Source organism: Triturus cristatus, chromosome 1_2 (assembly GCF_964204655.1).
Source record: "Triturus cristatus chromosome 1_2, aTriCri1.1, whole genome shotgun sequence".
Lineage (NCBI taxonomy): Eukaryota > Metazoa > Chordata > Amphibia > Caudata > Salamandridae > Triturus > Triturus cristatus.
The window spans coordinates 351,702,859-351,727,046 of record NC_140580.1 but is presented as its reverse complement, the minus strand read 5'-3'; the positions used below and the strand labels follow the sequence as shown (position 1 = coordinate 351,727,046).

At 43.9% G+C, this 24,188-nt stretch overlaps 2 protein-coding genes across 3 annotated transcripts in view; one reads left to right on the top strand and one right to left on the bottom strand.

The window, feature by feature from the left end:
* LOC146867312 (uncharacterized) overlaps window positions 1-2,255 on the bottom strand; it is a 143,473-nt gene extending 141,218 nt beyond the window's left edge. Inside the window, exon 1 of the mRNA XM_085620890.1 lies at window positions 928-2,255. The gene's annotated coding sequence lies outside the window, so the exon portion shown is untranslated. The remainder of the gene's footprint in view (window positions 1-927) is intronic.
* The window catches only part of DNAJC16 (DnaJ heat shock protein family (Hsp40) member C16), a 212,770-nt gene that overhangs the window by 39,420 nt on the left and 149,162 nt on the right, over window positions 1-24,188 (top strand). The gene's annotated exons all lie outside the window — the stretch shown is intronic.

The window sequence follows — 24,188 nt, the reverse complement described above, 5'->3', positions numbered from 1 at the left end:
GTGACTGCCTACACTCCAGCAGGGGCAACCAGCCTTAGTGATGCTGAATGTATTTGCATTACAGACTTAAACCTGAAAACCCCACTCGCTTCTAATTACTGTGCATGACTATACATGGCAAGCACATGGGTGTGTGCTAAGCCTCTGCTTCTTCCCCCAAAAATTCGCTCCTCTTTTCCATCTACTGCAACTGTGAAATCACCAGAGCAAGACGCAATAAATTTCTGCCTATAATTCTTCTATGCACACAGAGTCATGTTTTCACATAAGTGCCAAAACGAAATTTCTTTGCCAATTTGAAAGCACACTTACTGCTCCTTTTTTTTTCGGGCCAAGTGAAAATCTCTTTTTACACTTTGAAATCACTTTTACAGACTGACACATTCTGAAACCTTTTTTTTAAATTTATTTAAATGCACATGTCCAAGCTGTTTTTTTTTCAGACCACCACCGTGTGTATTCTCTGTGACTGCCTACACTCCAGCAGGGGCAACCAGCCTTAGTGATGCTGAATGTATTTGCATTACAGACTTAAACCTGAAAACCCCACCCGCTTCTAATTACTGTGCATGACTATACATGGCAAGCACATGGGTGTGTGCTAAGCCTCTGCTTCTTCCCCCAAAAATTCGCTCCTCTTTTCCATCTACTGCAACTGTGAAATCACCAGAGCAAGACGCAATACATTTCTGCCTATAATTCTTCTATGCACACAGAGTCATGTTTTCACATAAGTGCCAAAACGAAATTTCTTTGCCAATTTGAAAGCACACTTACTGCTCTTTTTTTTTCGGGCCAAGTGAAAATCTCTTTTACAGACTGACACATTATGAATCCACCATGTGTAACTACAACAAAAACAATTCCCATTTCTATTATTCATTTCTTAAGTTACCACATACATCCCCTCTCAAACTGTAAACTCACCTTTAAATTTAGTTAGTTGTGAAAGAAATGTGTCACTCAAACAGCAGATTATCAGAGCCAGGATCTCTGTTCTGTACACCTCTCTCCTCTCAGCAGAACCAGATAATGGCAAACTTTCCCTCTATTTTTCCACACATATACATGTAAGTTTCAAATCTCAGTGCTTCCCCCTTTTTTTCAAATGTAATGACACATTTCTATTGGTTGAAAACCAACCCTTTTCCAAAAGTACCCTGCCCCCAACTTGACTTCTGCCTAGTACCCTTCCCCCAACTTGACTTCTGCCTGCTACCATAGCAACAGCTCATGGAACACTGCTGTGTGCAGTTAGGTCAGAAGTTCGACACACAATGTTTCAATTCCACAGAGCAAGAGTGCTTGACTTTTCAAACCTAACTGCAAATCCATAGTACTGTTCTTTGGTTACACATTTTTTTGTACCAATACAAAACATGCTTCTATTAATTTTCACATACAGCCTATTTTTTATTCTAGAATGGTATGAAACAGCCAATCAGTTCTTTTTGTTTTGTAAAAAATATGTATGCCTCCATTTCCAAACTGTCTTTATTTTCATATTGCCATTCTACTGAAAGACACCTCCTGAGTGCATCCAGTTCTCCTTTGAAGATGTTCACAGTGTGGATTGTAGGGCACAGCTATGTCTTCTGGAGTGAAAAGTTTGCAGAGAAAACAGATATGGTGAGAGACCTTGCTTTGCCAAATGTAGACATTAAATGGATTGGTCAGAGAGGGTTAAAGTGGCACCAATTGATGCCATTGGTGAAATCCTTCATGCAAATCCAACACCCTGACCTCATAATAGTGCACTGTGGTGGCAATGACCTAGGCACTTTGACTGGGGTAGGTCTGGAAATGCTTATGAAGGACACCTTTGCACAACTGTTTACACTTTTCCCTAAAACTGCCTTTGTGTTTTCCAACATATGCCAAAGGCAAAAATGGAACTGGTCCAATCATTTCTGTCCACAGATTGACAAAGCAAGAAAGCACGTCAACAAATCTGTTTCTGCTTTCCTCCGTGACTATGGTATGGGTGCCATTTACCACAACAACTTGCGTTACGACATGCAAGACATTTATAGAGGAGATGGTGTGCACTTCAATGATGAAGGGAACAGAGTCTTCCTCTTGAACCTTAGACTCTGCATCGGTACTTACTTGTAAGTACCACTAAAAAAATGACTCCATAAACACAACAGCTCTTTTTAGAGCTCCCTAATTTCTAAACTCTTAAATCTGATTTTCATTTATTTATTTTTATTTTTTTTACCGTACGCTTACCGTGAGCTTACCGTACGCGTACCCCGTGATTTTTTTTAAAATCAATAAATGTTTTTTTTGTACTTTTCTGTCCTTCTTTGACCCCCTTACAATTGTTAGGGGGTCTGTAACTCTCCTCATTGCCCCCTTTCTTTGTTTTCACTCTTTTTTTTCAGAGTGAAATACACAAAATGGCGGCCGCCGCTTCCTGGTTTCGGCCGATTCGAATGTTTACTAAGATCTAAGAGCCAATCAGAATCGCGCTCGCGCACGCCACCGTACGCTTACCGTAAGCGTACGGTAAGCGTACCGTAAGCGGGCTCAGATATATATATTGATTTAAAGGCTATTTTCTCAGAATCTACTGAACAGATTTACACCAAACCTACAAAAGGCACTTCCTTGACCTGAGGACTACCTCTCTGCCAAATTTCTAGTAATTCTGTTCAGCCGTTCGGGCTGTAGGTCGTTCTAAAGGTCCTATGGAAAAATGCATGGGAAAAACGCGTTTTGGGACCCCCCTTTTATCTCAGCCCCCGCTTGACGGATCCCCCCGAGACTTTCAGGGTAGGAGCGGAGCGTAGCGCCCCACCTATTTTGAGAAATTCGCGAGGATTCGTCGACCGGCGCCAAAGTTATTCAAAATAGAATGTTGAGGTTTTCCTATGGAAACGTGGTCCTAACTATAACTACCTACTGGCGACCGCCAGTAGGTAATATATATATATATATATATATATATATATATATATATATATATATATATATATATATATATATATATATATATATATATATATAAAAAATTTTTTCCGTTCAATGTGTTCATTGGTAAGTTCTTAATGAGATTGTGGCAAACAAAACGTGGTGCAATGTTCAACTCAGTCACCTGTATTTCCCCTTGGGACAGTTGCAATTTGGAACATCTACTCAAATCTTAAAACACATTAAAGTATGAGTGGATTTAGATTTTTTCTCATCATATTCTTTAGACCTCTTCATCCGTCTTCCTGGGTATTTAAACTTTATGTTTTTCCATCTAAAACATGCATTTCATAAGGAGGCTATCATGATTTTTTTTTTTGTTAAGGGAAATGCCTCACACTTATCCCAGTTCATTCAATAACCTGACAACTGGGAAAACTGTTATCTGGTGAATCAGATGCTAGTGTCCCTGTATTATGGTTGGCCAGTGTTACAAGGCTATCGACTGCATAAAGCATCACTTTTTGGATTTCCTCCAATATTTTTGTAACCCGGATCATCCCATTTTTCAAAGTAAGGGTTCCAATTTGTTTTTTCTTGTAGAACTCTGGGGGAACCCGTCTGCCCTGTTGCTTTCCCATTTGGAAGACTATCAGTGGTTTTGTTAATCTACTCATCTTTAATATCTCCTTCTAGAGTCACTGTTTGTATATGAGAGCATGGGGCAAAAGCTGCACTGTCATAAATTAAGACTCTCCTCCCAAGTATCCCTCTGTTCAGAATATTAGTGCCCCATTCATATTCATAAAATGAGATTAAACTATTTATATTGTCAATGAGGTTGGTGAAAAATGCCCTTTCAGTATCTCTGAACACTGATATTGTATGTTGTTAGAAATTGGATTTTTGGTAGGCTAGGGCGTGGGCCAAAGCCAGGCAAAAACCACCACTCTATTCAGGATAAGGGACTTACAATTCTAAAATAACCCCTGCTCACCCCCTTAGTAGCTTGGCATGAGCAGCTAGGCTTATCCTAGAGGCAGTGTGTAAAGCGTTTGCACATAACCACCAGTAATATAGTGTACGCACTACAAAAGGACACCACACCAATTTAGAAAAATAGCCAATATTTTTATATACTTTAAGACGAGACCAAATACGATAAAAAAATCCACAATACTATACTTAAGAAATCAGCAATCGTCAAAATAAGTTTCAAACACAGTTCTTTGATTTCGATAGCTCCGTCCGGGGCTATCACGGCGTCGTGAACAACAAATCCAACAGTTCTGGCTCGTCGCGGGCCAGCTACTGTGTCGGGAAGACCCGCAAACAGTACCTGTGAGAAATGCAGGGCGTTGAGGCCCTTGAAGTCACTCGCGTTGCAGGTCGGGCTCCTCTCTTATGGAATCAGGAGCGCTGGCGCTGACGGGCGTCGGGTGCTGCAGTGTGAAGTGCAGCGGTGCGGCGTGCGGTGCCCTCCGGTCACAGTGCGAGCAGTGGCTCGGTGGCGGCATTAGATGGCGTCATCGTTGAGACCAGGGTCGCGGTGCGAGATGAAGGTGGTGCTCGCCACGGTGCTAGCAGGTCACGGTGCAAGCAGCGGCATCGTTATTGCTGAAGCACTGTCGTCGGCTGACGAACGGGAGTCGATGGAACCGGCGTCGGTAGGCCAAGGCAGCGGTGCGGGATGAGGGTGGTGCGTTGTGTGACTTATGAGCGGTGCCCTCGAACCACGGTGCGGCGCGGCGTCAGGGAGGCCCAAGCGTCCTCGTGAAGCCAGGCGGTGCAGAGTTCGGTGCCCACAGGTCGTGGTGCGAGCAGCGACTCGGTGGCAGCATCAACAGGCATCGTCGGTGAGACCAGGGTCACGATGCGGCGTTGCGGCGGTGCTCTCTGCGGTGCCAAAGCTTTGGCGTGAAGTGAGGCGGTGCGGAGTGCGGTGCCCACAGGTCGCGGTGAAAGCAGCGGCTCGGGAGCGGTGTCAACAGGAATCGTCGGTGAGACTCAAGTTGCGGTGTGGTGTTGCGGCGATGCCCTCTGCGGTGCCTTCAGGACACGGAGTCGACAGCGGCATCGTAGACGTCGTCAAGTTACTTTTCCTCTGTTTGCAGCACAAAATACACAGTCCACAGTGCCGCGGGCAGAAGAGCTTGAAGTCTTTGTGGTTCCTGAGACTTCGTGAACAGGGGGCAAGCTCTACCTTAAGCCCTTGGAGAGACTCACAAATTAGGTTGCAGAAAGTCCAGTCCAGGCCTTTCACTGCCCAAGACAGAAGCAGCCACTGCAGGTCAGCCCAGCAAAGCAGTTGTTCCTTTTCGCAGCTTCTTCGGCTCTTCTCCTTGGCAGTCTTCTTGTTCCAGATGAGTTCTAAAGTTCAGGGGTCTCGGACCCAGTATTTATGTCCAGAAATCCTTTGATCTTTCAGGCAGAGGGTGTTTGTGCCGAGCCAGAACCAGTTGGGCCTTCTCTGGTGTAAATTCCTGGCAGGAGGTGGAGGCAGCTTTTGTCAGAGGCAGACCAGGCCCTTTGAGGTGCAAGGAAATCTCCTCCCCCTTCCCCCATCGTAGCCCAGGTCTATTCAGTCCTTTCCTGACCTACCTAGACTATCTGGAGCTCCTCAGACTCCCCAGCCTTCTGTCATCCAAAACCCAGACAGGCTATCCACATTCCAGCAGAGGCACACAAGATGACTGCGCAAGAAAATACCCACATTCTAAAAGTGGTATTTTCAAACACAGAATTTAAAAATCACCTCCACTAAAAGATGCATCTTTAGGTTTTGAGTTCAGGCATACTAAATTGTATTTTCTTACCGAATTCCCTGGGCCAGTTATGTTTATAAGATGTTATAAACAAATCGCCCATTCTGTCCTATGGGGAACTGGTAGCCTTGCAATAGTGAAAAACGAAATTGGCTGTAATTCGCTATTAGGACATGCCGCACACACCAGGGCACGTCCTACCTTTCACATACACTTCACCCTGCCCACAGGGGTACATTGGGCCTACCTTAGGGGTGCCTGACATGTAAGAAAAGGGAAGGTTGGGGACTGGCAAGTGTGTGCACTGGCCAAGTCGACATGGCAGTTACAAACTGCGCTCAGACTCTGCAATGGCAGGCATGAGGTAACTTTTTAGGCCTACTCACGTGGGTGGCATAATCAGTGCTGCAGGCCCACGAGTAGCATTTGATTCAGAGGCCCTGGCACACTCAGTGCAATTTACTAGGGACTACCAAGTAAATCAAATATCCAGTCATGGAAACACCAATCCATAGCACAATTTAAACAGAGCACCTGCACTTTACCACTGACCAGCAGTGCGAAAAGTGCGCAGACCCGTTACGCTTGCAAAAACAGAGGCAAAACCGGGAGGTCAGAAAGCAAAAAAGTCAGGTGAAACACGCCAAAAGATGCCAAGTCTAACATATGTTTAGAGTCCTCCTGTTCAAATTGCAAGGCCAACAATCTGCCTGCTTTCTCATCTTGTTTGTGATGTTTCTATTAAATATGAAATTGTGCCTTTTGAGCCTTAAATATGCAAAGTCTATTGAAATCCAAGTTTGCTTTGATCAGTGATCTTTATGTTCCTTGGAGGATATTTTGGAGTAAAAGTGATGTTGGTCACTAGCTTCATCAGGGTGGCCTTTGCTTTTCTCTTTAAGATGGACGCATCTCTCATGATTTGTCCTCATATATAAGGTTTCCCTTGCTGACAATAACATTTGTACAGCTAAGACGGATATCATTTCCCGGTAAGAATGTTTGGGGAAAGGAACTGAGACAATCCTTATCCGCAGTAATCCTAGAACATAAGATGTTTATCTACCATGTACCTCCTGGAGGTGCTAATAAATCGAAATGTATTCTTAGACTCACTGCGTCTTGAACTAATACACTGTTAGGGGTGATTTTAGTATCTGAAATGCATCGGAGTGTGTGTGTGTGTGAGACAAGACTCTCGAGTAGTCCAACCCTGAACGTGTGCCATGAGTGTAGGATGTGAAAGTGTCTCGATCTGCTGCCTGAGTCAGTCTCTAGGAATCCTGTAAGTTGATGTTTTGTTTTTATAAAATCGTCTAATAGAAGGCTTCCCCGCCCCTCTGTTAGTCCCTGGTTGCCTCGATTTTATCAAGAACTGGGCCCATGACCATGCTCTAATCTCACCCTAGTGTGTCTTTCGTCTTTTTTAAAAAGGAGTTTCACAAGTTCATCAAGTGGTTTCACTTCTTTTCATTATAGGGATATATATCAAACCTACAACTAAGGTTTGGTCTGTATTAGAAATTTTAATCTGCATGTAGTGACCATGTTGGTCAGGCCAGGTCTTCAAGATTCTCACTGGTAGGGATCAGGATTCAGTATGTCACTCATGGTAGTTGGTCGTGGTCTGTTTGAGGTAATCTGCTAGAATGCTACTCTTCTCCCAACCAGTATCTGCATCGTTTATCACTTTCCATGGGGTAAAGGTGTGTTTAATTCAGCAGGGCAATGTATGTCCATTTGGAGGTAAGGTACGTCAGAATTTTTAACGTTTTACAAAGCAGGACAGTCCATTAACATTTATTGGTTCTAAAAGTGTTTTTCTCAGTTTGATTGCAAAATGTTTTAACTTCAGAGAGTGTCACAGTAATTTTTCCACGCGTGGAAGTCAATCTGCATGATTCAGTCATTCAATTAGATAGATGTATCACTATGAATTCTGGAAGGTGCTGTGCGTAGGTCAATCTTGTGATTTATGAGCATTCTTCTTTGTGTATTTTGTGACAGTTCATCTTCTCTGTTAATATGGATAACCTCTAGGCGGTATCCTATTCTGTTGGAAAATGTGGATCCCAATTCAGTGACTATCTCTCTTAGATTAATGGTCTTATAAACTGTGATCAGTTGTGGAACAAGGGGCCATGTCCCCAGCCCATCCACCACTCATTATTTTGCTTACATTTTCCACAGTGATGATTTCCTTCCAGTGACCCTCTAAAATGAGAGATGTTCATCTTAGTGGGCCTTCTCAGTATATAAAGTCTTAGGACCATATGTACACATTTTATGGATTGTTATTTCCTAATTCTGATTCTTTGTGAATCGCAATTAGGGAGTCGGAATTCCTAATGTATGAAACCCATTGAGTTTCATTTAGCGATTCCTAATGGGGTCGCAATCGACCTACCTCTTGAATATTAATGAGGTAGGGTCGCAATTCGAGATCATTGGGAATCGCAGCCATCACAGGGATTGTGGCCTGCTGGAATCAGCAGACCAACATACCTGTGATGGCTTTCAAGAAAGAAAACTTTTTTGTTTTAATACAGCCTGTTTTCCTTAAAGGAAAATAGAATACATTTAAAAAGAAAAGATGAAAGTTTGAAGTTTCATTTTTTAAGAGTAGGCAGTGGTCTCTTGAACTACAACAGGTTCTTAAAAATTATGTTTCAGCATTCACAAAGGTGAAGGGGTCCCCAAGGGACCCCTTCCCAGTTGCGAATGGTTACCACCACCCTTGAGGTGGAATTAGGAAGGAACGCCCGAAACACGCCCCTTCCAAATACGAATTCGCAAAACTAAATTGTGCTTTGGTAGTATGGTACCGAATCCCAATTTGGCTTTTGTACATTTCAAAAACTTTTTTTGCGGCGAAAAACAGCCTGATTCGGCAAATTGGGCTGTTTGCGACCTCAAATTGGTTTTGCACATATGGCCCTTAGGCTCCGAATCCAAGTTTGTCAGAACTTAGGTACTTTTTATCACAACAGATAAATAATGATCTCCTCAATGCTTTATTTATCTGGTGCAATAATTAGCACTATTATGAGATTCTAGAGAATAACAGGTGGGATTTGGTTCTAACCGCATGAAAATTCACTTGGTGTGGTAAATACAGTAGACCTTTTCCTTTTTAAATTCTGGATGGTTTGACATGCCAAAATTGAAAGAATGATGAGACATTTAATGCACTTGGTAATTACCGATGCAGTAAATACCTTCCAACTGGGAATTGTAAGCACCTTCGTAATCACAGGTTTTCGCAGGGATCAGTAAACATTGACCCAAGAGTAATCAGGGCCTTAGTGTCTGTACTCGGGTAATGCCATTTCATTTGTATTCGTCATCCACTCAACACCATAATGCTTATGTGACCCATTATACAAATCGTTCTACTGACTGGATTATTAAGTCAAATGCTAATATTCGCAAACAATAAACTCTATTGTGTAACGTGTAGCTACTAGCTGCTTCCCTTGACTCGACAAAGTAGACAAAAACCTTCCTGATTTAAACTATCAGTGGTGTTTGGGGGAGGGGGATCAAGATTTGTCTCTTGATGTCCCATCTCTCAAGATTCTGTTTCTACTTCCTGACTTCCATTGTTTTGTGAGCACCTCTATCCGTCTTATTACATCAACTTCTGACTTTGTTGAATCTCTTTCTTTGGTCTCTAGCATCTCTGTAGATGGTTGTGTGGGACATGATATGCCCTTTTTCGTTTGCTCTGTTGCATTTAGGTACTTTTCTAGATCTTCTAGTTCTTAAAACTTTCTGGTCTTTGCATGGACCATAATGATCATTGTAGCTGAATCAAGCAGGCCATAACATATATTCTGCCTTTTTAGTCTCTCGCGAATGGTCCAGAATCTTTTTCTTTCAAAGCTAGTTTCTTGCGAATAATATTGGGACACGTATAATAACTGCTTTCTTCATAGTACTGGACCTTGTTATTTCAAGGCCAATCTGACTTGGCAGGCTTGGTAATGGTGCAGAATTATGCTATTACTTGCCTCCAACACGCTCTTCCAGTTTGATTGCGGGCCTAATTCTGTCCATTCTGAGTAATTTTAACGGAGCATCAAACAATATAGTCAATATTTCTGGGATAAAGCCCAGCATGAAGTTCAACATCTTGTCTTTGTTCTATTTTCTCTGGTATCCCTGAAAATAACACCTTGTCTCTCCAGTATCTGTCTTCCAGTTCACCAATTTTGCTTCATATGCTCCATTGATCTTGCTCTCTATCTAAAAATTCAGTGATTTAGATGGAAGATACCTTTTCCTCTCTTTCTTTGAGATGTGCATTAAAGGTTACCATATCAGTCTTAACAGCTCGTTCAGTTTCTTTGTTGTGATTTCCTCAGCTAAGTTTAATTTAAGTTTTATAGCTAACAGTTCTTTCAAAGTTTTCCTTCTGCATCCTCTTATGCAATGTCTTAAGGGTTTTTGTTGCTCTTGGATCCCTTGCCTGTGAAGTCTTCTTTGACTTGTCTGCCTGACTATGGAATGACTGCAGTAGCTGCATAGCCTTTTACTTTAATAGTGCTCATTATCATATTTGGGGTAATATGGCTCCTTGTTTATTTATTACAATTTTTCTTATTTTGCCTGTCTCTACCAAGTGATTTCACTAGAGTGCCTTGATGCGCATTTACATACTGAGGTCTATAAAGCTATCCTTTCTTCATTGTTGGCTGGAGCGCTTTAGCATTTTATGATGGCCCCCATGTTGCTTATTTGCCAGTCCTCCATCTGTGTTCACCGTTTCTGCCTATGTAAAGAGAGAAAAGGTGGCTGCCTAACTACCTCTAACAAGTACCCTTTCTATTGCCATGAAATTAGGAGTTGGACTCCAGTATCCGCTGGTGCCTACCAGGAATACACCAGGTCGCCTAGCGTCTGTCTGCTTCCTAGCCTCATTACCGTCCAACTCGTTGTGTTGCTTAGTCTAATGCGAATTCTCCACTCCTCTTGATAGCGCTGCTGATTCAGCAGGTTACGGTGGTGTCAAGTTGGATCTTTTGTTCGACAATTTTTCGCCAAACCACTTCTGTGTTTTCCACCATCAGTGTTTGTTGGGAATCTTTTATTCCCCAGCACTTCTTCTGAACAGTGCTACTTCTGATGGCGCCACGTTAGGAAGCTCATCTTCCAGTCTGTTGCATGTCATCCCAATATTGTGCTTTTTCGTATATTATTCTATCCTTGGGCTCACATCATATGGCAGCATTCACAGGTGTCTTTGTCCTGGGTTTCTTTTACTGCTGTTCACCGGCTTGGGATGTTTCAGGGGGCTCTGATGGATGGGCAGGAGTGGAGCTTCACGGAAATACCTCCATGTTCCTCATCTTGGAGCCTTTCCCCATAATAGTAACTATTTCTCCATGCCTCTTCCTTAATTGCTCTGTGAATTTTCAATATTCACAATTTTTAGAAGATCCCTGTAGATCTTTCTTAGTATTTTTCTTTTTTTTTTGTTCAGAATTAATCATTCTGTTAACTTTTTTTGCTTTAAAGCTAAGGGATAAATATAATCAAATGTCTGAATTAGTAATTTTAATTAAGTAATTACTATCAATTTCTGGATCACTTTTCAAAGTATAACTGTAAGGAATGCTTCCCAAGTTATTCTTCTCTTCATGAATTGATGGTTTTGTTTTTATGTACTGGTGTACAGAAATATATATTTTTTTCAATCCTGTCCAAATTATTACAGCCGTGGTAGCATGTTGGATACTGGATACAGAATACTGTTTAGGAAATCATTTAATAGACTCATTTTAATGCTCTCCCAGTACCTGCGGTAGCACTGTATCCCCTAATTTTCAATAAAACTTTCATTAATAATATGTTTTTAGCTAAGGCTCAATATTGTATGCTTGCATTTTAAGAGCTGTAACAGTTTTTTAATATTACTCAGTTTTAGGAGCTCATTCTATAGACCATTGAACGGCTGACGGCTTCATTGGGATTCAAAGTGAGACATGCAGAGCATGGCAGATGTTTACAGGGAGCATTGAACTTGCTGAGCTATTGCTTCAAGCATTTTCCTAACTATTCAGCCATTGTTATAACCCAGACAAGAATTTTTTTTGTAAAGTACAAGTCTGGATTTCTTTTACTTTTATTGAGGGTATAAGTGAGACACAACATATCAGATTACCAAATGATTTCATCAATTGGCATCGTGAAAGTTATAACATACAGCAAATAAACAATCAGAGAGAGGGTGTAGCAGACTGCATTAAAAAAATAAACAGGAACAGAAAGAGTACAATCCAGGACAAAAGAAAATGAGAATAGAAAAGAACTATGGGGATGGGTGGTCATGACTGCAATTGCTCCATGCAACCCCTATACGGCGCCCATATCTTCCTGAGCTGAGCACGCCGATCATCATTGTCGATAATCAGGCACTCCTAGAGGCCTATATTGATAAATTCATGCCACTAAATCATAGCATTGGAAGCCTGAGCCAATAACCAATGTCAAGCCAAAATCAATTGAGCTAGGGCGATAGCTCAAAAAAAGATGCCACGTAAGTGGGCAGGTACAAGAGGTGAGTGGCCCAGTATGATTGATTTAGGGTGCCACCTCACTGTAGTTTGGCAAAGCGTATTCAACTTACTGGAAACTGTCTGCCAGTAATGAGAGATGGCAGAACAGGTGGCGAAAATATGAACTGAATCAACCCTGTCGGCAAAACATCGGAAACACTTTGAGTCCTTCCTCAGATTCATGATAAAGAAATGATAAGCAGTATAAATATTTTTGGGAAACTGATTAATTTTGACCGGGGAGACATTCAGGACTCCGTTTGAAAAGACATTTGTACGTCTCATTTCATCAGGTATAACTTGAACCCGTGATGCCGACTCCACTTTTCAACCAAAGTCTGAAAAATGTCAGGCCATTGTTAGATCTCTGCTGCCAGGATCGTTAGACGCCCCAGACTGATACCCTTCCTAGATGGGCCCCTCCGCAGATATTAACAAAAGGCATTAGCTGAGCAATTGACGTCTTCTGCTTTCAAACCCATGATGACATGCCGGATTTGCAGTTAGCAAAAAAAACTCTATTGGGAAAAGAAAATCGCTGGGATTGTGTCTTAAAAGAGAGAAGACAATCGCCCTCAAAGAAAGAGTCCAATGTAGATAAATTACATGAAATGAGGTATTTGTATTGGGTGCACTGCTACTCAAGCTAGAGTGTCCTGGCGCCGTAACCAGCGGCAGGAAGGAGTGAGAAAGCCCCCGCCTAGTAGTTAAACAGTCAAGTTTTCAAATTTTTCCTGACGGAGAGTAGATTGGAATTAAGCCTGAATGACACCGGAAGGCTATTTCACAGTTTTGTGCCTAGGAAACTGAAGGATCTTCCACCTGTGCTGGCCAGGCGTATCCTGGGCACGCTTGCCAGGTTGGCTTTAGATGAACGAAGCGGCCTCAAAGTCGTGTATTTATTGACCCGCTTCTTTAAGTAGCGAGCTCCAACATTGTGGAATGCTGTAAAAAAGATGGTCAGGACTTTAAAATCTATCCGGTCCTTGATGCGGAGCCAGTGTAACGATTTCAGAATCAGAGTTATGTTAGATCTGAATTTCGGTTTGCAAATGGCTCTGGCTGCCGTGTTTTGAACCACCTGTAGGTGCTGTATCAAGGATTTGGGAAGACCGAGGTACAGGCTGTTGACATAGTCAAGATTTGAGGTCACCATTGCCTGCACTATGATCTTTCTGCTTTCGAGCGGAAGCAGTGGCAGGAATTTGTTTAGCGTACGAAGGATGCCAAAACATATGACGGTGAGCTTTTGTTTCTGGGGTCGCATAGAGATAGATAAAACTATCATAATTCCTACATTTTTGGCCTTCTCCTTTTCTGCGGGTGGAGGTGGCAAGTCCGCAGGCCACCAGGAGCGCCAATCAACAGTTACCGGGTTTCCGAAGAAAACCACTTCTGTTTTGCCCGGATTGCATTTTAGCTGGTTGATCTTGAACCAGTTAAACACCTTTGTGATACAGGCCCCGATTTTGGCCCCATCAAGGTCGGGGCCCTTATCACAGGAGAAAATCAGCTGAGTGTCATCAGCATAAGAGATAATTTTTGCGCCTTCAGCCTCTACCATGAATGCAAGAGGGGATAAATACATGTTAAAAAGGGTAGGGCTGGGAACAGAGCCCTGTGGGACACCCACAACTGAGGCAGGCACCGGAGATGTAAATGGAGGGAGACCAATATCCTGAGATCGATCAGCCAAAAAAGAGGACTTCCACGTCAGGGTGGTCCCACATAGGCCGATGTCTTTGAGCCTGGTTAAGAGTCTCTCATGTGGGACCGTATCAAAGGCCGCCAACAGATTGAGCATCCCCCGCCTTTGTATATTACTTCTTCCGCTTGTTGAGGATCTCCAATCTTGAGCATTTGCAGAGCTGATAATGAGAAAATCTAGATGGGTAAGAGTAGGCTGAGTATTAGACTTAACCTGAGCAGCTTGCTTCAGACGGAAGGAAGAAAAATATATAGAATGGCCCCTGAAGAAAGTTTTGAAAGCATCCCAGACAATAAGAATAGATGCCGAATCCAAGTTGCACTCCAAGGAAACCTTTCTTCTTCGTCCCTAGAATGAACAAAAGCCTCCTAAGAGAAGTTTCCGCATCACACGTCCAGGGGTATGATTTTAAATTTAATAGTGAACACTCAACTTGAATGAAGAGAGACAAAGAGTTATGGTCCGATATAATCCTAGGGTTCAAGGAAATACTAAGATGGAACGTAAGAGCTTAACTATGCATTTAATATATCTATCCGAGAAAAAGATTTAGGAGAGGCAGAGAAGTATGAGTGTCGCCAGACATCCACCAGAGCGTAGGATTCCATCAATTGCAACAGAACAGCCCTGCCCAGGTCCTTTGAGCCATAGGTAGTTACCAGAGAAGAGTTTAACCCCCGACCATGATAAGGAGTCGATCCTTGGGTTGAAAGTGAAATTAAAATCGCCACAAATTATCAGTTGTTACGGCCATTGATGTAACTCCGAAAGCAAACTATTGAAGACCACAGGGTTGTCCGTGTTGGCCCCATAAAGTATGCATAGCGTAACTCGCAGTTGGCCCCTCTTGACTGTTGCGATGAGTCATCGACCACCCACTTTTATATAATTGTCAATGAGTGCCCAACTCTTATTCTGAGCCAGTAGGGTGATCCCTCTCTGGAAAGAAGTAAAACAAGCTGGGACCAAAACTTGGCACCCCAGATAATCAAGGAGAGAGGCCTGAGTATTCAGGAGGTGAGTTTCCTGTAGGCCCACTAAATGTGGATGAAGATAGTATAGCTCCTCTTTTATGCTACCAGCTAGCTCCTCTTTTATGAGCTTGCGTTTGTGGGATGCCTTCAACCCTTTGATATTCCATGAAAGAATATGAAGGCTGGTGGCCTTACACAGCCGGTGTAATAAACTATATCCCCCTGACTCGAGGGGTATTAGGACGACGGGGTAGGACAGACTGGTCTTCACTCCTGGATGGGTTTTGATTTAGTCCCTGAAACGTAGAACCACACACGAGTCAAATCCCATCTGGAGGGTAGATGTGATTTTTTTTCAGTTGCAAGGAGTGGTTACTAATTTACCACTAGTTTTCTCGAAAGACGCTGTGCCAAACCCTATGGTGAACTAAGTGCGATCAATTTGGCCCTGATGAAGCCCTGTTGAGGGTGAAACACGTTGGCTGCGCTGTTTTTCTGACTCCACATATTAAAGAAGGATACAGCTCCAACACTGAAGGCTCAAGATTTTTTTTCTCTTATTGTCTTGTTGCTATTGTTGCCTCTGTCTATGAATTGACCACCCCAAACCCTTCAACAGAAAAGATCAGAATATGGATAAAAGTGACCACAGACCCTCCCATAAACCCATCCCATCCCCGCCCCCCCCACCCCAAACCTTCCACCGAGCCCATCCCTCCCATACAAGGCCCGAGAGTAGGGCCTGACCCCCCCCCCCCCTTTCCCCAAGACTGTAGAGATTTTTTCTAAAGTAACAGGACCGAGACCGCCCAAGAGACCCGAGATTTCCCACACTATACATGAGAGGTAACCATCATAGGGTCACGACTAGTCACCAGGTGGCCCAATTGGCCTGAGCTTCTGAGGCAAAAGCAAAAAAATAGACAAAGAGAGATGAGAAAGGAAGAAATAAAGACATGCCCGAAAGACTAAATCAACCACTCTGTAGCTTCCTATAAGGAAACGGAGAAAAGATAAAAAGGAAACATGGCAAAATCGACCAGATTCATTAGTCTCCTTATTTCCCCCACCACCTAATCAAGACCTCAACTTTTGTCGCTTCAAAACATGAATGAATTTGCCCTTTATATCGGATGCGCAAGATTGTGGGCTCCAGTAATGAGACGGAAGCTCCAAGCTTTTGAAGTGCTGAGATATGCTTTCTCAACTATCATCGCCGAACCACAGTCTCATGAAAGAAATCTGGTCTAACGAAAAAGTTCCAGTCTGGCTGTTTTTACTGGTGCTCTTGGATGAGCAGCCCAGTATATCTCCTGTCGGAGCAAGAAATTACCCACATATATCAAGATGGCTCGTGGATAACGAGGATGTGACGCCTCATGGGTAGGCCGAAAAGGATATTAATGGGCTCTCTGGATAATGCTATCCATGTCCCAGTTCCCCAAGGTGGGGAAGGCTTCTCTAAACAAGCGAACTACATAGCCTTGAGGACTGTCCCCCTCTGGGATCCCCAATAACCTGAGGCTGTTGTGGCGGGACCAGATCTTAAGATCTTCGACCCTTGATGAAAGCATGGTCATCTGAACTTACTGTGTGAAATCTGGGTTTTGACTGCTCCAGCAGCCGTTTGAAGGCTTTCCTGCACTTTCTCGACTTTCACAAGTCATGAGTTGAGGGTATCCATATTCCTCAAGAGCTTCCTCAGGGCCACTTGAGTCTTTTAAGTGAGCTGTTGTAAGGGCCAAGGAATCTTTGTGGTACTCTTCCCTAAGTTTCAATAAAAGATTGTAGATGGCGGTCAAAGTGGAGAATTCTGAAGTGACCCCACTTGTGAGAGAGAAGGCAGAGGGAACAGGAAAGGGAGCGCCCCCTCCTGTGGAAGGAGGGAATGGATTAGTTGGGGTAAGTTTGATGCCAGCAGGGTCCCACATTAATTCATCCTCTGTTGTACTCACAGGATCCAATGAGCTCTGCGCAAAGACTTTGAATATTTGAGGTCGTGGTACTAGGATCATTCTCCTCGCAAGCTTTTCTGTTCGTGGTTGTCCGACCTTCTGTGCGATGGTTTTGAGACGGGCATGGATACAGCCAGTCCAGCATCCTCAAGATTTTCAGGGTCCTACTCTGACACACTCCCAGAGTCGGTGAGAGAGAAGAACGTCTCAAGTGGTTCCATCAATGCAGTTTCAGATAATGGTACCCCAGGTTGTAGCCGCTCATATTTTGAACAGTCAGGTTTGAAGGGTGCAGAAACCACTGTACCTCCAGATGCAGTCAGCACTCCCATATCAGTGGCGTCTGTATGAATACCAGACTCTCCGTCCCCTTTAGAAAAGGTACCCAGTGGCATGGGAGCAATAAAATTGTCCAGGGTCTGCTGAGAAGTGGAGACAGTACCGAGTGAGGGCATCGGAGGGCTGACTCTCCCCTGAGTGCTGGGGCCCCTCAGAAGTACGATATGACCTTAGTGCCTGGTTGTTGCCCTGAGTAGATCCAGAAGGAAACACTGGCCGATATTTACTCGTAGGGGTGTCACAATATTACCCATGGGGGATGCGGTCAATGCCAGTATCCCCCTTTCAGTGTTGATTTTTTTTTTTCTCACCCATGTTTGTGTTGAGCCAGCATTTGATGATGATGGCATACCAGTATTCAGTAAAGTCCCTCCCTTGGCAGATGTTTTAGGTGGCATCTTTGATATATTGCGGGAACAGAGTAACTGATTATGAGATGTGCTGATTTGAGCTCCACAGAATGCGGGCGCCCGCCCATTCCTGCTGCCCCAAAAAACTGACCTTGTGAAATGGAGTCCAACGAGAGAGCAAATCGTAGTTCCACACCTAATAATTGCAGCAAGTTTTGTACCTTCTGATGCTGTATCCCCCAGAAGCAACCAGGTAGTGAACACAGATTGCAGCCTTTGAAGCAATGCTTCCCCAAGTGTCTGTTCGATAGAATGAGACAATTTACAGCTGTGAGAGCTGTAACGTTCATTTCGCAGTCCCCGCTCCTTAGTGAACTTTCTTTGCAATCAATATCCAAACAGTGGGAGAAATGAAAATGGGTACCTGGGCCTCCTTTGCTTACCCTCGTTACTTATACAAAGCGGTGAGTCCGCTGGAAGCCACAATCTGTTCCATCTGTTCCAGAGAACGCTGGAGATGAATCAGCCAAATCTGTCAGCTGGAGCCAAACACCGAGGCTGCACTGAGTTAACCCGCCCAGCTGCCCAGGTAGGTGGGACGGCCTCTCTGGGCACTACAGGGCCCTCAAGGATGACTCCCTCTGAAGCGTCGGTGGAACTACACCTGCATCTGCCCAAAGTCTGGCCCCTGTCTGGCACCGGTCTGTCCCGTGGTAGCACGTGCCTGCATCGGCTCCAGCGATAGTATGGCAGCAGGACCGCAGGGCTGGGCTCGGTCAGCGGCAGTGGCAGCAACAACAAAGATGGATCAGTGGAAAAGAGGCAGGTTAGACCGGGAATACTTCAGACAATTTCAGACCAATTTACGGTTGGTTAAAGAATAGTTTTGGCGATCCCTGCAGCTGTAATTTATGTCTCTAGTCCTCAACCTGTGATCTCGGTTAGAACTCCGAAATAACTAGTAGCTGCGACGCAATTTTGCCCCAGGTTGGAGCAAGATAATTGATTTGTTAACAAATTGTAAAACCGTGGTCCCCACCTTTAGTGGGCAACAAAGACATATGAGTAGGAAATACAGTGATAAGTAACATCTGAACCATAATAAAACATATTTACATAGATATGTTGGTAAAATGAATGAAGCAAGAGCTAAATGCTTTGTAAAATACACTGCAGAACCCTTTTTAGTATACACAACAGGCCAGAAACACTGCTTGAAAATTTGCCTTAAGAACAGTCTACAAAGGGCTAAAACAATTTGTAAATCTTGGGACACCAAGTGAGCAAAATGTGGTAGGCTTTAAAGATTTATGGCTCTCTTCCCAAAGAATTTGGAAACATTTAGTGTCACAATGAGTGTTTTTGAAGCACAGTAGATAAGTAACTTGGTTTAAAAAAAAAAAAATGAAATAATTTAAAGACCTCTTAGTAAAGCAGGGGCAGTAGCATTGTTCATTGTTTTCTTTAGCAAATGTAGCAACCAGTGATGCTTTTTAAGTGGAGTTTTATCATTAACATTGGTACAAATTACAAGACATTAATTAGGAATTTTGAAGTTCTCCTACGATAAATGTTTGGAAAACTTAGTAAATTTGTGAAAACCTGGTAAAAATTAAATGTACTCATATACTGGCTTTGATGAAAAGTAAAGTTAACTGGCTAGAAACAGTGCCTTTGAATTGCACAATGTTATATTTTATATTTGTGTACTGATTTACATTTTACCCATATTTAAAATTCTAGGCATGGTGCGATTAAGTGCTTTGCCCAGTAACACACTACTTCAAGTCACATGTTGAAGTTGGGATGTAAGCCCAGTTGCTCAGGTTCAAAATTCAGCAGCTTAGCGGCATGACCAAGACGGATTAGCGTGGCAAGCAGGGGTGTCACAAAGCAATGTTTGTTTTAAGAGTACCTCAGAAATACCACTAGTATAAACAACAAAAAGGTCATGGCAAGGTCCGTAGCAGATCAGTAGAGCATAGCATTGGCCATTGGTCTCTGTAAGAAATTGGGTTATTGGTTGAGGAGAGTGAAACCCTTCTAAAGCAGCAACCACTATTCTTCTAAGGGTGAAGTTAATAGAAAACCCTAAAAAACCCTAAATTCACCTGTGCTCAACCCTTTGGTAGCTTGGCACAGAGCAGTCCGGCTTAACTCAGAGGTAATGTGTAAAGTATTTATGCAACTAAGAACATATCTATACATTAGAGTTTTATGAGGGCGGAGTAAAATGTAAAACCAGGTTCGTTGGCTCTCTCAAAACTCCATAGATCAACAAGGGCATACGAGGAGATGAGCTGTTTCAATGCCCCCTTGAGGCGTTGCTTCCCCTGGACCCCCAAGATCAAGTGACTCTGGGCCTGATACGTGAAATCTTTTTGGGCATAATGTAACATTAAAATCCTCCCAAATGATAAGGGGTGAGGTCCAGAGCTCTGCCGACAAAGTCAGCAATTGTCTGGTCATCATTATTTGGTCTATAAAATATGTAGATAGTAAGATGCATGTCATTCTTCTGAATAGTTGCAAGAATCCACTACAACTAGAGTCCGCCTTTTGCCTCACAATTTCCCATTTACTGTAGCTGGCCATTAACGCAACACCCCTCTGGGCTGAGGTGAAACAGGAGGTATATAGAATTCTGTAACCAAGCTCCTTAAGCAGCGAAATTTCTGAAAGAGACAAATGCATCTCCTGAAGCCAAACAATTTGTGGCTTGAGGGGATATAATTCTTCCTGGATTATTTTACGCTTATGAAACACCTTAACCTCATTCATATTCCTAGAGAGAAAATGCAATTGCTTGCCAAGACCCCTATTATCTCCAGCCACTATCACTACTTATCAAAGTCCACGAGCCTCTCCTAAACTGATCATACAGCTGCAACCTCTTCCCTCGAGACTGGGTCCAAAAATCAGTTACCATGATTGTTCCCTGCTGAACAACTTTTCTCCATTTTTCACCGTCAACTCTTTCCAACCCGTCAACCAAGAAACAAAACCACAGACCCACCAAAATCTGTTTGGAGAAAGAATTTCACCCCACAGGCCTTGATGGGTGACTTCCGTGGGGCAGCTCGATAGTATGAAATTCCCTACATAGATGAGAATGGCACAGGGATACTTGGAGGACCTACCCAAACAGGGATGCCTAAATGGAAAACTATGTTCCCTCTGTATCAAACTATCCATGTCCCAGTCACTCATAGTACGGAAAGAGTCTGAAAACATGAGGGCAACATAGCCCCTGGAGTCTTCCCTCCCGTCCTCTCTGGGATGCCCAGGGCTCGCAGGTTATTCCTACGTGACCGGCTCCAGAACTTCCACCATAGATGAAAGACTAGAGAACTGGGGATCATGCTGAGCGATGGCTGATCTATTTTCCTCACCTACCGTACTGAGGGCAGCTTGGGACGTCTCCACCGTCCCAGGCGAGATTGAATAATGTCCATGTTCTTTGACAGCTACCTCAGAACTACCGGAGTCTTTAGCTGGGCAGACTTCAATGTAAGGTAATTTTTCCAATACTCCTCCCTGTGCTGCAAGAGAAAATTATAGTTGGCAGACCAGGGTAGGAGCATCTTGAGCCGATGATGACCCCATCAGAGGCTGAGTCAACCAGACGGGCTGATGAACACCTAATGGGGGTAATAGGAGGAATAGTAGGAATAGAGGCTGGTGGAAAACTGTTGGTACGTGTTAACTCCGTTCCGTCCGGGTCCCAGAGCATTTCTTCATCCTCACCTAATGTTGAGGCAGCCGTTCAAAGGCAGCCAGTAACAATGTCCTCCAGGTGGGTGGCGGGCAGTTCCCCTATACCTCTCAGGCCGGTCAAGACGGCTGGGGCAATAGCTGGTGTTAGAGTGCAATGAGGCAGGAGAGATCGCCTCACAAGCTCTGTGCAGTCGGTATGATCTTTGAGCTGTTTGACTGTCATTGTCGGATATGCTGCTATAGTCAGAGTGGGAATAAAAGCTTCCTGTCCATCCACCTCCAGGACATTGAAATCTAGAGGTGGCACCCCTTTCATAGCTGCTGTCCCATGCTCGGAAGACTGCATGGTGTAAAGAGGAACACTTCCTGATTCAAGCTTGTGGACAGTATTTGCTACAGCACCGCCTATGTCGACCACCTCCGGTTGAGCCACTGTAGCATCCGTCAAGGTGAGGGGGCAAACCTCAGCACCCAGGACATGACCCCCCCCCCCCCGACATGGTATAGAGGGTTGAAGGAGCAGAGGGTGTATTCCCCTATAATTTCGATGAACTGAGCCTCGTATAAGGGTTTAAAAGACAGTCCTACCTTCGGAGAGACTTATTTACTCTTCATATTATCTGGGGGGGAGGTAGGGGGGTGAGGTCATCCCGCATTTTCTGGGTACATAGGGCTCCCCCACCACATCCTGCCCCAAAAAACCCACAGCGGGCACAGTCCTCTTGGAAGTGCAAGAGGGAATAAGACCAGGCTCATCACCGGGAGGCTTATGAGCCGATCCAGAATTACTCGGGTCTCCCATTACTAGGTCCAGTAAATGAGGAGTGGCAGCCAGGGGTTGCTTGGAGCTTCTCGACCCTTGAGACCAACCGGGTTATTAAGATTGTCTCCAAACTTACTTTGAAGAAGCTGATTAGTTCCAAGCCTTTGTAGAGAGAAAATACCAGCTGGAGCCGGCCGCCCACCCCCACCCCCCATTACAGTCCTCTTCATCGGCATCCCAGCAAGTTCTCGATCGATCAGTGCCAGTGAAGAACACTGAATGTCAAAGAACTCATGAATTCTCCTTGTATTCAGCTCCTTCTGAAATCGAACCCCCTCAAGAAACTGCAACAGGTATCAATCGAGCTGGCTCCCAAGCTAGCGACAGCAGAGGAAACAATGTGGCATGTGCAACTGGAGGATCTCTCTCAAGGTACTGTATAGAAGTCGGACATGGGAAGCCCAGCTCTACTCCTCCCTTGTATACCGCCATTTGCACCACCAGGATTCTTCCAACTACCGGGCAGAGAAGACGCCCTCTTTCCTGTGCCTGGGACCATGGGGAAACCACCAGCCGCGGCTCCTGCTCACTATCCTTCTGATAAAGCAGAGCAGGCCCGCAGTCACACAGAGGCTTCCAGACTGGGGAACACGGATCGGCTGAGTGTCTACCCCCGGGGGGCACGAAAGTGAAGGCAGGCGCCCTAAAGATCCATCATTCAAAGGTGCATTGCAGTGGAGAACCGGACAAAGGATCAGCTGCGGCTAACCAAGAGCCGCCATCTTGCTGTGTTACCAACACCAAACTCTTAGTTGATCTTGCTCTCAAAGATTTTACTTATGCCAAGAATCATATCCTAATATAATTCTCTATCCTTGTTTATTCAAACTAGTGGTCTCCTTTAGCCCTCCGTGCTGCAAGGGTGGACATTTGAGTGAAGACTGCTCTTGGAAGAGGCTATTTTGCAGGTTTCTCTTAGGAAGCAAATCTGGGATAAGGCGGTTAAAAAGGCTTGAGCTTGGTAACTGTTCAGCTTCGAAAACAGTGAAGAGATGAGCTGGCTGCTCTCCTTTAGAGTCAAGAACACTGATAGCTCGCATGCCATCCAACAGATCCGGAACAAAAAAGGCAAGCTCGTGGTAGATTCGGCAGGCAATTAGAGATGTCTTCTGGCGGTTTTATCAGGACCTCTACTGAGAGGATTGTTTTGACTCTACTGAGGCTTTGCACCAATTCTTCAGATGACATCTTCATTATAAGCTGAATCATGCTGAGCAGTCCAATCTGGAAGTGCCCATATCGCTGATTGAGGTAGAAGCCAATGGAGGACATTATCGAACATAATTATGGGAAACTTTATCGACGGACCGCTGAGGTCTTCAATAAGTGGAATCATTTACATCTTGGCTTAATCGGCAGGTGTAATCTTATTAAAATGATTATCCTCTCTAGGTAGCTGTATTTTTTCCGATGTATCCCTCTTTTTCTCTCTCTGGCCTTCTTTAGTAAGATAGAATCTTGCTGTCGCAAGTTCATTTGGAGTTATAAGAAGCCTTGTTGCAAGATACAGTACTTGCAGCTGCCAAAGGATAAAGGTGGGGGTCTCCTTCCTTGTTCTGTGATTTTATTATCTTGCTTCGTTTCTGTCTCAACTTTGGTCATGGACTGGGGGATATGGGAGCAGAGCAGCATGTTGGTGGATTACTTGCCTTTAGAGGATTCCATTGTCCCAGTTACTGGCATGATTGACACAATCTACTTTAAAAGCACTCTCTTCAAGACCTTAAAGGTTTTTCATCTTATTTGGAGTTCTCTCAGAAAAATATTTTCAGACATTTCCTCCTTTAATCTGTATACAAATTTAGGATTTAAGCCCAATTGACCTCTCTGTGTCCTTCACAGTTTTCGAGAGAGTTGGAAGGCGGAAACCTTTCACTCTGGGACAGTTGTTTGAGGGGAGTGCCTTTCTCTCATTTGAGACCATGCAACAGCAGTTCTCTCTTCCCCGTATCGGTTTCTTTAGGTATCTGCAAATTCAACATTTTATCTCCAGTCTGGATAGAGATGAGATTAGCTGCTTACATTTTTTAGATTTGATGATAAGAGCTCCCGTGAAGGGGAACATCAGTCTGGCTTATAAG